A 15,634-nucleotide genomic window follows, 5' to 3' on the forward strand; every position below is an offset into this window, starting at 1 on the left:
CGCCCTCCCTCTCTGTGAGCAGAGCTGTTGACTTTTAACATTCCAGATGTTAAGTCCTGCTGGCTGTCAGAACTCACGAAGTCTGGACCCCCTGCTTTTGCAAGCCAGACTTGGGGGCTCTGCCTTGCCGGGCGGGCTGCCCCTCCACCGCGTCGGCTCCCTCCCACCAGTCCTTGTAGCATGCACTGCCTCTCCACCCTTCCTACCCTCTTGCATGGGCCTCTTCTGTATGCTTGGCTCTGCAGAGTCCGTTCTGGAGCCTTCTGGCGGTTGTCTGGGTTATTTAGACAGATGTGCATGGAATCTAAGTCATCAGCAGGACAAGGTGAGCCCAGCATCCTCCTATGCTGCCATCTTTCCCTACCTATTTCATTTTTCTTATTGTACTCATTTATTGCTATAAACTTCCCTCTTAGGACTGCTTTTGCTGAATCCCATGAGTTTTGGAATGTTGGGTTTACAATTTTGTTTTTTCCAAGATATTTTAAAATTTTCTCTTTGATATGATTTTTAAAATTTTAATCTTAAATATTTAAAGATTTGCTTTGTGACCTAACATGATTTATCCTATAAGATGTTCTGAGTGCCTATCAGAAGAATGTGTGTTCTGATGTTGGATCGAATTTTCTGTATATGTCTGTTAGTCCATTGGATCTATATTTGTTCAAGTCTGCTGTTTCCTTAGTGATTTTTTGTCTTGGTGTTCTATTATTAAAAGTGGGATATTAAAATACCCTACTATTATTGCACATTTTTCTTTATTTTCCCCTGAAATTCTGTTAATATTTATTTTAAATATTTAGGTTCTCTAAATTTTCATCCATAAATATTTAAAATAGTTATACCCTCTTCATGAATTGACTACTTTTTCATAATATAGTTACTTTCTGTGTCTCTTGCTACAGTTTTTCACTTAGAGTCTATTTTGTTTGATATAAGTATAGCTAACCCACTTGAATTTGTTTTTTATTTGCATGGAATACCTTTTTCAATCCTTTCCATTTCTGTTTATGTGTGTTCTTAAAGTTAAGAGGTGAATCTCCTGTAGACAGCATATAGTTGGGTCCTAAGCTTTTAATTCATTAAGTCACTCTACATCTTTTGATTTGAGATTAGTTTATTTACATTTTAAGTAATTATTGATAGGGATGGAGTTAATATTGCCATTTTGTTCATTTTTACTTGTTGTATTATAGGGATTTTCCCCCCTCTCTTCTTATGTGATTTGATGACTTTCCACAGTGTTATTCTTTGATTCCTTTCTTTTTATCTTTTGTATATCTACTACAGGTTTTTGTTTTGTAGTTACCATGGACTTACCCAAAATAGCTTCTTACAGTTTATTTTAAGCTGTTAACAACTTGACTTTTAGAGTATAATAAAGCTCTACATTTTTTTAATGTTTATTTATATTTGAGAGAGAGAGAGAGAGAGAGAGAGTGCACAATCAAGGGAGGGGCAGAGAGAGAGATGGGGAAAGAATATGAAGCAGGCTCCAGGCTCTGAGCTGTCAACACAGAGCCCAACACGTGGCTTGAACCCATGAGCCATGAGTTCATGCCTGAACCGAAGTCGGCTGCTCCACTGACTGAACACTCTACATTTTACTCCCTACATTTTGTGTTTGATGCGGCCATCTATATCCTTTTATATACTGTATCCATTAACAAATTGTTGTAGCTATAGTTTTTTTAAATCCTTTTGCTTTATTACTTTTATACTATAGTTATAGGTGATTTACACACCACCATTACAATATAAGAATAATCTGAATTTAACCATATATTTTACTTTACTAGTGAGTTTATACTTTAATATATTTTATGAATCTACTGGTGGTAAACTCTTTAAGGCTTTGTTTGGAAATATCTTTATCTCTCCTTCAATTCTGGGGAACAACTTTGCTGGGTAGAGTATTCTTGGTTGGCCTTATTTTGTTTTAATCTTTCAGCACTTTTATATAGCCAAATTCCTGGTGAAAAATTCATTGATAACCTTAAATGGATTCCTTAGTGTGTTACAAATCACTTTTCATTGGGTGCTTATAAGATTTTCTATTTAACTTTGGATAATTTAATGAAAATGTATCTAAGCATGGGTCTCTTTGGATATATATATATATATATATATATATATATATATATATAGTTATTCCTTGGGTTTCTTAGGTATTGATGTCTGTCTTTTCCCTGGACTTAAATAAGCTTTTTGCCTGTTTCTGTCTCTCTTTCTTCTGCTTCTGGTTCACCTATACTTCATACATTGATCCACACAATAGTGTACCATAACTCCCTTAAGCCATATTTACTCTTTTCATTATTTCTTCTTTTTGCTTCTCTGATTTGAAGATTTCCACTGCCCTATCTTTGAGTTCACTAATCCTTGCTTCACTTGATCTAATCCAATGTTTAATCCTTCAGTTGAATTTTTCAGTTCAGTTATGGTATTTCAGCCCTATAATTTCTGTTAGGCACTATTTAATAATTTTTGTCTCTTGTTGAAATTCTCATCTTGCTCGTGCATTGTTTTCCTGACCTGATGAGCATATTTACAACCATCATTTTGAAGTTTTTGTTGGGTATCTCTACTTCATTAAGGTTGGTTTCTGGATATATATCTTTTTCTTTTGTTTGGAACATATTCTCCTGCTTCTTCATTTCCCTTGACTCTCTGTTGGTTTGTGCACATTAGATAAAACGGCCCCCTCTCAGTCTTCACAGATTTGCTTTATGTAGGAGATGAATCTCATCAACTATCTCAGCCCAAGCTCCTGGTTACCTTTCACACTTTTGTGTTTGTCCAAGCCACCATCTTTGTTCCTAGTGACCACAAGTAAATTAGGATATTCCAAAACCTACCACTGTCCCAAATGCTTGGGAATGCCCACATACCTGTTAAGGCTTCCAAAGGACTACTAATTGACTGCCTCTTCAGCTCCTTGATACAGGCTAAGTGGAAATTCAACCTTCAGGCTGCAGGTGGGAAAGTCAGAGCCTTAGATATACAGTCTGGCACTGATTAGGGAGAAACCATGAGCTGGGTGTTTGTGCCTACTCACTCAGTGCTGAACCATAGGATATAGACACTGGAGTTTTTATGCACTCACATAGAACCTCCTCTTTTTTTGTGTATTCTCCAGGGACTTGGGGAGTCCCATCAGAGTCCAGTGATAGATGATTTGCAAGCCCATTGCTCAGGTGGCAGCCATAACAGTTAGGGTGCTATTTGTGTAGGTAAATTCCTTCCAGGAAGAAGTCAGAGATTTTGTTTCAATGTTGGAGTTAACCAGTGGAAGAAAGTGAAGGACATGCCCATTAGCTCTTTCTGGCTTATGAGAGGATCCCAGTCACCTCCCATATGCAGGCTGATTAGAAGCTGAACTTTCAGGAAGTGCTCATGCACTCATTTAAAAACTGCTTCTTTCATCTAGAATCAAAGGGATAGAAAATAACAAATGTTGGAAAGAATGTGTGGAGGGAGGAACCCTTGTGCACTGTTGGTTGGAATGTGGATTGGTGCAGCTGCTGTGGGGAACAATATGGAGGTTCTTCAGGAAATTGGGAATGGATGTATCATGCGATCCAACAATTCCACTACTGAGTTTTTTACCCAAATGGAAAAAAAATACTAATTTGAGGGGATATATGCACCTCTATGTTTATTGCAGCATTATTTACAATAGCCAATATATGGAGGCAGCCAGTGTGTCCAACAGTGGATGAATGGATAAAGAAGATGTGATATATATCAGAATGTTGTTCAGCCATTAAAAGGGATGAGATCTTGCCATTTGTGACATCATGATGGACCTAGAGGGTATTGTGCTAGGTGAAATAAGTCAGATAAAGAGGAACAAATACCATATGATTTCACTTGTATGTGGAATCTAAAAAACAAACAAAAAAAGAATCAAACCTATATATGCAGAGAACAAACTGATGGTTGCTAGAGGGGTGGGTGATGGGGGTATAAGCAAAATGGGTGAAAGGGTGTGGAGATGCAGGCTTCCAGTTACAGAATGAATAAGTTATGGGGTTAAAACGTACAGCTTAGGGAATATGGTCAATGGTATTGTAATAGTGTTTATGGTGACAGATGGTGGTTACTCTTATGGTGAATATAGTGTAACATATAGACTTGTCAAATCATCTTACAATTGGATGGAACTAATGGAACGTTTTGTGTCAACTATAGTCAAATAATAATAACAAGAAGAAGAATAAATCTGTTTCTTTGTTTAATATGGTCCTGTGGGACTCATGAATACCAAGGCCACTGGTTATAAAAGCTAGGTGATTTGAGGGCCCATCCCTTGGGTGACAGCTGTAAATTTTGTGGTGCTAGATGTACATACAAGCTCTTTGCAAGAATAACCTTGTGACTTAGCTTTATTGTTAGAGTGAACTGTAGGGTGAAGTTTGGGGATCTTCCCACTAGCTATTTTGTGCTCCTTGAAGAATCTCAGTCAGCTTTCAAGTGCAGGCTGATTAGAAGCTGGACCCTTAAGCTGCAGCTGGAAAGTATGCAGTCATACTCTTTCCAGGGAAAAACTGAAACACTGGAGGTTTTTTCCTGTTCCGTTTTCAGAGTCTGAGGGCGTATAGCTGTGGGATGTGTTCACATACATATTTACCAACTACTTTTTTGTTTGCTATGATCCTATGGGACCTGTGAATGCTGAACCCCATTGGCTCTCAGAGGTAGGTGACTTGGGAGCCTGTCCCACGGATGACACCTTAAAAGCCAGGCACTAGGTGTGTCTCTCCTAAGGGAGAAACTGGGAGTTAAAGATTCTCAATTGTAAGATGCTGTGCTAGGAGTTTATGGTGAGACTATGTTGAAGCCTTTCCCACCAATTTCACTGTGGGTATCTCCTCAGTTGCCCAATTATAAATGTCACTCAATTAGCTTCTGAATTTCTCTTGGATAAATCCATATATTGTTGTATATTTGGTATGCCCATGGGAGGAGGGAAAGCCAGGGGCCTCATATGTCAATATTCTGATGATATCCCACTCTTTTTGAAGATTTTTAATTCGTATTTTATTATAGTAAAATATGCATAACATAAGAATTTCCATTTTTTATATTTTTAAGTGTACAATTCAGTGACATTAAGTATTTTCACATCATTATGCAAGTATCATCACTACACACTTCCATAACTTTCTCATAATCCCAGCAGAAACTCTGTACACATTCAACAACTCCAGATTCTCCATTTACCCAGTGCTTCATAACCTATTTTCTTTTCTGTTTCTATGAATTTTCCTACATTGGTATTCATAAAAGTGGAATAATACAATAATAACACAATTCTAGTGTCTGACTTATTTAACACAACATAATGTTTTCAAAATTTATCCATATTGTAGTATGTATCAATACTTCATTCCTTTTTATAACTAAATAATATTTTGTTGTATGTGTATACCACATTTCTTTATCTGTTTATCTATTGATGGAAATCTCGGGTGTCTCCACATTGACTATTGGTAATAATTTTGTTATGAATACTGATATCAAATGTCTTTTTGAGTCTCTGCTTTGAATTCTTTTGTGTATGTACCTAGAAGTGTAACTGCTGGATCGTATGGTAATTACATGTTTAACTTTTTGAGGAAATAACAAACTGTTTTCCAAAGGGGCTGAACAATTTTACTATTGGATATGACAACAAAAGCAGACAGCAAAAATAAAAATAGATGAATTGGAATTTGTCAAAAATAAAAACTTTTGGGGGCACCTGGGTGGCTCAGTCAGTTGAGCATCTGACTTCGGCTTGGGTCATGATCTCACGGTTTGTGGGTTTGAGCCCTGCATCAGGCTCTGTGCTGACAGCTCAGAGCCTGGAGCCTGCTTCAGATTCTGTGCCTTCCTCTCCTTCTGCTCTTCCCTTGCTCACACTCTGTCTTTCTCCCTCTCTCAAAAATAAACATTTAAAAATTTCTTTAAAAAATTAAAAAAAAAAAGCTTTTGACTACTAAAGATGAAAATACAACTCAGAGTAAATGAAAAAAATACCTGAAATTTTGCATTTGTCTAAAATTAGTGATGTTGAGCATCTTTGCATGTTTTTGTATGCATATTTCTCATTTGCATATCTTATTTGGAGAATTATTTATTCAAGTCATTTGCTCATCTTTGAATAGGGTTGTTTACTTTTGTTATTGAGTATTAGAGGTTCTCTATATATTCTGAATATATTAATCCCATATCAGATGTATGATCACTTTTATTTTTATTTTTTTCACTGTGGCACATTATTTTAATTACTATAGCTTTATAGTAATTCTTTTTTTTCAAGTTTTCGTTCCAGTTAGTAAACATATATGGTAAAATTGTTTTCGTGTGTAGAATTTGGTGATTCATTCCTTACACATAACACTCAGTGCTCATCACAAGTGCCCTGCTAAATACCCATCACCCATTTAGTCAATGCCCTATCCACCTCTCTCAATCAAAATTCAGTTTGTTCTCTATACTTGAGTCTCTCATGGTTTGCTTTCCTCTCTCTTTTTCTTTTTTCCTTCCAATATGTTCATCTGTTTTGTTTCCTAAATTCCATCGTTCTCAGCCTTTTGGCTAAGATCAAGTGTGTTTCCTAAATTCCATACATCAGTGAAATCATATGGTATTTGTCTTTATCTGACTTATTTCACTTAACATAATACACTCTAGCTCTATCTACGTTGTTGCAAATGGGAAGATTTAATTCTTTTTATGGCTGTGTGTGTGTGTACACACACGCATACTCTTTCTCCATGCATCAGTCGATGGATATTTGGACTCTTTCCATAGTTTGGTTGTTGTTGATGATGATGCTATAAACATCAAGGTGCACATGCCCACTTGAATCTGTTTTTTTGTATCCTTTGGGTAAATAGTGCAATTGCTGAGTCATAGAGTAGTTCTATTTTTAACTTTTTGATGAACCTCCATACTGTTTTCCAGAGTGGCCACACCAGTTTGCATTCCCACCAACAGTGTAAGAAGGCTCCCCCCTCTCCACATCCTCACCAACATCTGTTGTTTCCTGTGTTAATTTTAGCCATTCTGACATGTGTGAGGTGGTATCTCATTGTGGTTCTGATTTGTACTTCCCTGATGATGAGTGATGTTGAACATCCTTTCATGTGTCTGTTGGCCATCAGTACGTCTTCTTTGGAAAAGTGACTATTAATTCTTCTTTGACTTTTGGGGCCCCTGGGTGGCTCAGTCAGTTGGGCGGCCAACTTCGGCTCGGGTCATGATCTTGCAGTCTTTGAGTTTGAGCCCTGCATTGGGCTCTGTGTTGAGCGCTCAGAGCCTGGAGCCTATTTCTGATTCTGTGTATCCTTCTCTCCCCCTTTCCTGCTTGCTCTCTCTCAAAAGTAATAAACATTAATTTTTTTAAATTCTTCTTTGACTCTTCATTCATTCTTCTGCCCATTTCTTAACTGGATTATTTATTTTTTGGGTGTTGACTTTGATAAGTTCTTTATAGATTTTGGATACTACCCATTTTTTGTTTATTTTATTTTTGAGAGAGAGAGAGAGAGAGAGAGACATAACGTGAGCAGGGGAAGGGTAGAAAGAGAGGGAGACACAGAATCTGAGGCAGGCTCCAGGCTCTGAGCTGTCAGCACAGAGCCCAATGTGGGGCTCAAACTCACGAACCATGATATCATGACCTGAGCCAAAGTCGGACGCTGAACTGAGCCACCCAGGCACCCCATTACTACCCATTTTTTGGATATGTCATTTGCAAATATCTTCTCTCATTCTGTAGGCTGTCTTTTAGTTTTATTGATTGTTTCCTTTGCTGTGCAGAAGATTTTTGTCTTGATCAAGTCCCAATTGTTCATTTTTGCTTTTGTTTCCCTTGCCTCCAGTGATGTGTCTAGTAAGAAGTTGCTATGGTTGAGGACTAAGAGGTTGCTGCTTGTGTTCTCCTCTAGGATTTTGATGATTTCCTGTCTCACATTTAGTTCTTTCATCTCTTTTGAATTTATTTTTGTATATGGTATAAGAAAGTGGTCCAGTTTCATTCTTCTGCATGTTGTTGTCCAGTTTTCCCAACACCATTTGTTGAAGAGACTTTCCCATTCCACATTCTTGCTTCCTTTGTTGTAGGTTAATTGAGCATATAAGCATGGATTTATTTCTGGGTTCTCTATTCTGATCCACTGATCTATGTGTCTATTTTTTGTGCCAGTACCATACTGCTTTGATCACTACCGTTTTGTAGTATATCTTGAAATCTGGGATTGTGATACCTCCAGATCTGTTCTTTTTTCAAGATTGCTTTGTTTATTCTTGTTTATTAAACATTTTTAAAGTTTATTTATTTTGAGAGAGATCACACAAATGGAAGAAGGGCAGAGGGAGAGGGAGAGAGACAATCCCAAGTAGGCTCTGTGCTGTCAGCACAGAGCCCAATGTGGGGCTCAAACCCACAAACTGTGAGGTCATGACCTGAGCTGAAAGCAAGAGTTGCATACTTAACTGACTGTGCCACCCAGATGCCCCTCAGACCATGTACTTTTGATCTCTAGCAGTTCAGTTTGAGTCTTTTAAAAATAACTTTATGTCTCCTATTAACATGCTCACTCTTTCCTTTATCTTCAACACATATCAATTTTAGCATTATTTGTTTTAGTTCTGTGAAAAATGCTTAAATGGATCCAGATTTTAACATCAAAGTCAATTTTTATGCATAGTGTAATTTGTCTATGATCAGATCAGTTTCTGTCAAAGCAGTAATGATCTATGTCCCTGGGTTGGGGAGTGTTCTCCTACAACTCCTCCCTACCCCAGGGAAAGCCCCCTCTCCCACCATTTCTTCACTCCTCTCTTAGAGGGAAGACTGATGTGATAGTTCAGATTCCGGAGCACTGAGTGCAGTACCACTGCATGCTATGAGACAACACCCATGCATGTAGGGCATGTGCATGCTCTCTCTCTTACAATACTAAGCGGTAAACTGAGCCAGTGCTGACCTGTGTAGGCTGGGGTGCTGCCACATCACTCTCTCTTCCTTTCTTCTCACTGGAAATTTGGGGCTGAGTCATCATCCTTGCACATTAGGGGTCAGTGGTGGTAAGATGCAGAAGTAGTCAAAGAAATTCTGCTTCATTCTTGAGTCCAAGCCCGTGATTCAACCCAACTCGACCAGAAAACTGTACATTTTTTTTGCCTAATGAAAGGGCCATGCTCAGTTTCCTATCTGCACATGATGTTCCCTTCCCTTGGAGGTTACCCTTTCTTTCACTGCTTTTCTGGGTTCTACCCTCTATGATCCCTACCTTTTCTAATTAGCTCCAGCATTTATGTCTAGGAGATGCAATTAGCACATAATTATATTCATGCATTTCATCTTTGCTGTACTTTACCAGATTTTCTTAGTGTTTAATGTATTATATTGTATTTTGTACTGGTGGCTATTTTTTTTTAAATACCACACATTATCCTATAACGTATTAGAAAATGTGACTTAGTGCAAAGATCATGTGGTTTGAGTTCTGAGTTAACAATCTTCTATTTGTGCTGAAGGCCTTACATTGAAGGGTACTGGGAGCTGGCCCAGTGAATGATATTACAGAATGTTCAGTGTATGTGTCCTTTAGGGAAAGCCCTGGGAGGAGGCAGAATGGCAATTTAGAGTAGGAATGAGGTATTCTTTTATCCCCTGGACAAATACTAGCCTCATATTTTCAGATTCTTACCAGGAACCTCACATTCTACTGTAGATGATAAGCATACCCACCCAAATGTCATAACCTACCTTGAAATGTCACATGTACCTATTCAAATAGATTTTCCCTCAGGTATTGCCATGCTCTCATCCAGAGGTCAACACTGGTGTTTGCAGGCATGGTTGGTGGACTACATGTATGAAAAGAGAAGGTAAGTTTCTGCAGTTCTTAGTTGTTTCAACCATTTGCAGGGTCATCATTCCCTCCTGTTCTCCTTTCTGCTCTTCCCCATTATTCCTTAGAAGATTCTATCCCGCTTAGTCTTTTTGTCACCTGGTCTCATTTTCTGGGTTCATATTAGTATATCTTCAGTGCCTTTGTGCCTTCTTAGGGCTTATGGTGGTTCAAAAACATGTCTATTGGTAATTTGAATGAGAGGACTCATTGATCAGAGGACTGATCAAGGCCTCCCAAATTTCTTAATGTGTTCTCATAATAAGCGTATTGTCCTCATTTAGACATCATTTGTCTCTCAGAAGTTTGACCTTGATATTTAGATTGCCCAAATTGGCAAACATATCCCAGGCCAACTTAATGATTTTTGCTCTTTCTCAGTTGTCTCAATTATAATTGAATTAGGCACATCAGTTTATCTTTAATAACTAATTCTTCAGATGTAACTAATTACTGTCTTTCCTTATACACAACGTTATTTAATGTACCCTTATGTACAGTTTTCTTGAAATAAACAATACATATTGAGAAATTCCTTTTAGATATCATTGTTTTATATTTTGAAGCAAAGCTATCACTTTCCAATGTATAGTTTTCTTGCACAAAAACCTCATACTTACAGGCTCATATCAACTACTAATATAAGCATAGTTAAAATGAGATGAGATAAATTTCTCTTTGGTGATCAGTTGCCAAATATGCCTCCATATAAGCAGGTGGAGTCAGCTATATAGTTTCTATAATCCATCCTAAACTGCCTGTTATGCAACAGTTTCTCCACTGCTGGAAAATTGATTCTGTGTTCCCATAGGCTCTGGTAAAGTTGCATTCCTCTGCCATCCCAAAATAAATCCACTACTGAGATCACACCCCTTTCACATGGTGCCATCACTCAAATTGCGCCCTAGTTGAATGGTCATACACTAAGTATTCCCTAATACATGCTAGGAAAAGGCAATAAATGATGTCATGACAAAGTTAAGTTTGATTCAATAAAATGGTTTCAGAATGGGAAGCAATTTTCCATTTTAGTTCATCTGAATTTTGAATATCTTGGCTAAAAGACTACTTATCATTCAGTATTAACAATACTGGCCCATAGTGAATTGTAACATAACATATAACTTAAGAAATATATAACACCATCTTACAGCTTTGCACGAAGTTTACATTGGTGTTTAATTGTCATAGTGAATAATATTTATATGTATCAGAGAACACACATTTTCATAGCTCATGAATGTAAGTTCCCTATTTAGTAGATTTATTTTTGTCTAATGAATTAAAAATAATAGTGTATTTTGCTAAAAGAAAAGATTTGATAATATCCCAGTGTCCCAGAGAGGAGCATGGATATTTTATACTGAAATATTCAAAATATTCTCTAGAGTATCATTTTAGCAATGACAAAGGCAGAAGTTAATGTCATTCACTATGTGAGGGGGAGGCATCCATCACTCTTGCCCATTCCCTGCAATTAATGCTGTCATGAGTTTTGTAAACCCTGTTTAACTCCCCTGTTCGAATTATTTCGGTTATTTTTTCAACTATTCTTTCTTTACAGGATAAAGATAAAACTCCTTGGCATGTGACTTTAAAACAAAATCACAACAGACTTTTAAGATTTATATGGAAAAACTTGGCATGTGACTTTCATTTATTGTTTATTTTTATTTTTTATTAAAGTGTAATTAACATACATACAATGTTATATTAGTTTCAGGTGTACAATTCCATACATTATTGACTTAACAATTCCATACATTATTCAGTGCTCACCATGGTACGTGTAGTCACCATCTGTCACCATACAATGTTATTACAATATTATTGACTATATTTTCTGTGCTGTGCTTTTCATCTATCTCTATGACTTATTTATTTTATAACTGTAAGTCTGTACCTTTTGATCCCCTTTATTTCATCCATTCCCCCACCCATTTTCCCTCTAGCAACTACCAGTTTGTTCTCTGCATGTAACTTTTAAAGACTTCTTATGTTTTGAGCAAACTGCCCTAGAAGCCCCACCTTTCCTTATTCTCCTGAATCACCACCCCCTCTTACTTGGCACTCACAGACTCTCTGGTCTTTTTAAAGTAACTGATGCATTCTCCTCTAAGGGTTCTGGGCCATGCCTTGTTTTTGATGGCTCTGTCTTCCTTGCAGCTGCTACAGCTTGTTGCTTCTCTGTGCTAGATTGTTGATGCTCCTTTATTTTTTGCCCTAAAACCTGTGGAGAATGATGATGTATTTGGGTCAGGAAGAAAAGGCAGGCTTCTAAGTAGTGCTTCTCTGGGCAAGGATGGGGGTTAATCAATAGAACTTTCCCTTACTTTATTGTGTGGGCTTTCTCTTCAGAAACATTATATCTCTGGCCTTAAATATTCTTGCCTTGGGGAAACTTGCAACTCCCTAATCACGAAAGCCTTTATTAGGAACCTTCCAAGCTAAAACCTTCCCAGTCTGATCCTTCTGTTCTAATGTGAACTTATTCTGGCCTTGCTGTGTTTCTAATCTCTTGTGTTTCTGTGAGGCTCTTAAATATTCCATGAAAGGTGTTAGAGTGTAAAGGAGTAAATAAAAATAAGTTAAGGTACCAGGCAGCTGTCATCAGTTCCCTGCAGAACAATGTGTGTAATAGATGAAGGCTAAGTTCACTTCCTCATCCCTTTCCATTTTCAATGCCCCTTGGTTCCTGGATAATCTAAACTACTTTTTAATCTTATAATTAGATGACAGGAGAGGTGCCAGGGCTATCTCAGGGTTACTAGAGTCCCTTCTTTTTGGTGACCTATTATTCTGCATCTGGAAACCACTAATGCTTCAGTTTTTAATCCCAGCAAGACTATTTTCTTTTCCCTTAATTATAAAAAAGAAACTATTTAAGGCAAAAATTATTATGAGATGTATAATAAATGCTGAAATAAAATATATGACCACAGCCACACAGTAGAGGGATAAATAGAATTATACTACTTTAAATCTATTATGTTTATGTGAAGCAATAAGTGTTAATTTTAATGGACTGTGGCAAGTTAAAGATGCATATTATAACCCTTAAGCAACTACTAAAAGTTATACAAAATTTATAGCTAAAAATAAAATACAGATTTTTAAAATAAAATACAAAAATTTTTTATTATCTTCAATGAATTAAGGAATGTGGAATAGAGGAATAATAAACAAATAGGAGAAAGAGAAAACAAATAGCAAACAATAAACTCAATCACATACATAATTACAGTAAATAGAAATATACTAAATACTTTAATAAAAAGAGATTATGAGATAGGTTAAGAAAGCAAGACCCAACTATTTGCTGACAGAAAGAGATGTACTTAAAAATACCCAAATAGGTTGAAAATAAAAGGATGAAAAGTGGTATATCATGCAAAATGTAAATCTAAGAACATTGTTGTACCTACATAAATATCAGATGAAGAGGACATTAAGAAAAATAATGTAACATGTAATGAAGTGAGATTTGATAAAGATAGTCGCTTAATACATAATAATGTTAACTATGTATGCACCTACAGACATAGCTTCAAATCTTCATGAGACAAATGCAGAGAGCTCTAAAGGTAGAAAGAGACACAACCACAATCAGTAATTGATAGGATAACTACACAAAAAAATCAGTAAAGATTTAGAGGAATTCAATAATAGTGTTATACAAGTTAATGTAGTTGACATTTTTATAAAACATTGTATATAATACCTGCAGAATTCACATTATTTTTAAGAGCACATATAATGCTCACCAAAGTTGACTATATTCTGGGCTATAACATATCCATATATATATTTCAGATACATACATATATTCATATTTGTCCATAAATGCCAAAAGTTTGAAATTTTAGAGCATGTTTTCTGGCAACAACAAAATTGTTAGAAATCAATAACCATGAAATAGCTAAAAGCTATCTAGAAATGTGTCCCAAATATTTATAAATAAAATGACACACTCCTAAATAAACTATTAATCAGAGATTTTATCACAAGGGAAATTGGAAGATATTGTGAATTAGATTTTATGAAATCACAACATATCACTGTGTGAGATACAGCACACAGTGCATAAAGGAAAATTTATAATTTTATGTTTTTTATTTTTATTTTTTGGATCTTCATAATGACTTTATAATAGGAAAAAAATAGAAACAATCTAAAATATCCATCAAAATTTGTGGTATATAAACAAATGTGGTATATCCATACATGGGAAATCTAAATGAACTAGTCATACCTGAAACAACACATTTGAATCTTAAAACAAAAGAAGTCTTACCCAAGGGTATTATACATACTGTATGATTACATTTTTATGAAACCTTAGAAAACATAAATCTGACCCACAGTGACAGAAAACAGATAAGGGGTTACCTAGGGGTGGGGAATACTGACCTAGATTTTGGGAATTTCGCAGGTAATGAAAATTTTCTTTATTTTTTTCTTTTGGAAAATGTTCTATATCTTGTAGTGGTGGTTACACTGATATATTAAAATTCTTACAACTGGTTTTGTATAAACTATACCTCATTAAAATTTATTTTTTTAGAAAAGGAAGGGAAATAAGAGGCATTTGAGTATAATCAAGTTTGAATTTTTTTAGTTCAAATTGAATTCTATTTCTGCTTCTCGGAGGCCGTTCTGGTCATCTTGACTGAACTACGATAGCCAAACTTTGTATTTCCAGATAAAACATATGTAGATAGTTTGTCACTTAAAAAAAATTAACATTTATTTATTTTTGAGAGACAGGAGAGAGACAGTGCATGAATGGGGAGGGGCAGAGAGAGAGGAAAACACAGAGTCCAAAGCAGGCTCCAGGCTCTGAGCTGTCAGCACAGAGCCTGATGTGGGGCTCAAACCCACAAACCATGAGATCACGACCTGAGCTGAAGTCGGACGCTTAACCGACTGAGCCACCCAGATGCCCCAGTTTGTCACTTTAAAAATTTTTAAATTTATTTATTTAAATTTAAGTTAGCTAACATACAGTGCAGTATTGGTTTCAGGAGTAGAACCCAGTGATTCATCACTTAAATGTAACACCCAACAAGTGCCCTCCTTAATGCCCATCGCCCATTTAGCCCATCCCCCACCCATCTCCCCTCTAGCAACCCCCAGGTTGTTCTCTGTATTTAAGAGTCTCTTATGGTTTTCCTCCTTCTCTGTTTTTATCTTATTTTTCCTTCCATCACCTATGTTCATCTGTTGTGTTTCTTAAATTCCACATATGAGTGAAATCATATATTTGTCTTTCTCTGCCTGACTTGTTTTGCTTCGCATAATACACTATAGTTTCATCCATGTTGTTGCAAATGGCAAGATTTGATCGTCAAGTAGTATTCAATCATATATATATGTATATGTATATGCATATATATATACATATATATATGTATATATATATATATATACCACAACTATATATACCACAAATGATGTCAATGGACATTTGTGCTCTTTCCAAGGCTGTAGGGCTGGTTCCATATTCGCAAAAAAATCATTGTGACACCACATTAATAAAAGAAAGGATAAGAACCATATGATCCTTTCAATAAATGCAGAAAAAGCATTTGACAAAATACAACAACTTTTCTTGATGAAAACCTTAAGTAAAGTAGGGATAGCAGGAACAGATCTCAACATCATAAAAGCCATATACTAAAGGCCCACAGCTAATATCATCCTCAATGAAGAAAAACAGAGGT

Source organism: Panthera tigris, chromosome X (genome assembly GCF_018350195.1).
Source record: "Panthera tigris isolate Pti1 chromosome X, P.tigris_Pti1_mat1.1, whole genome shotgun sequence".
Classification (NCBI taxonomy): Eukaryota; Metazoa; Chordata; class Mammalia; order Carnivora; family Felidae; genus Panthera; species Panthera tigris.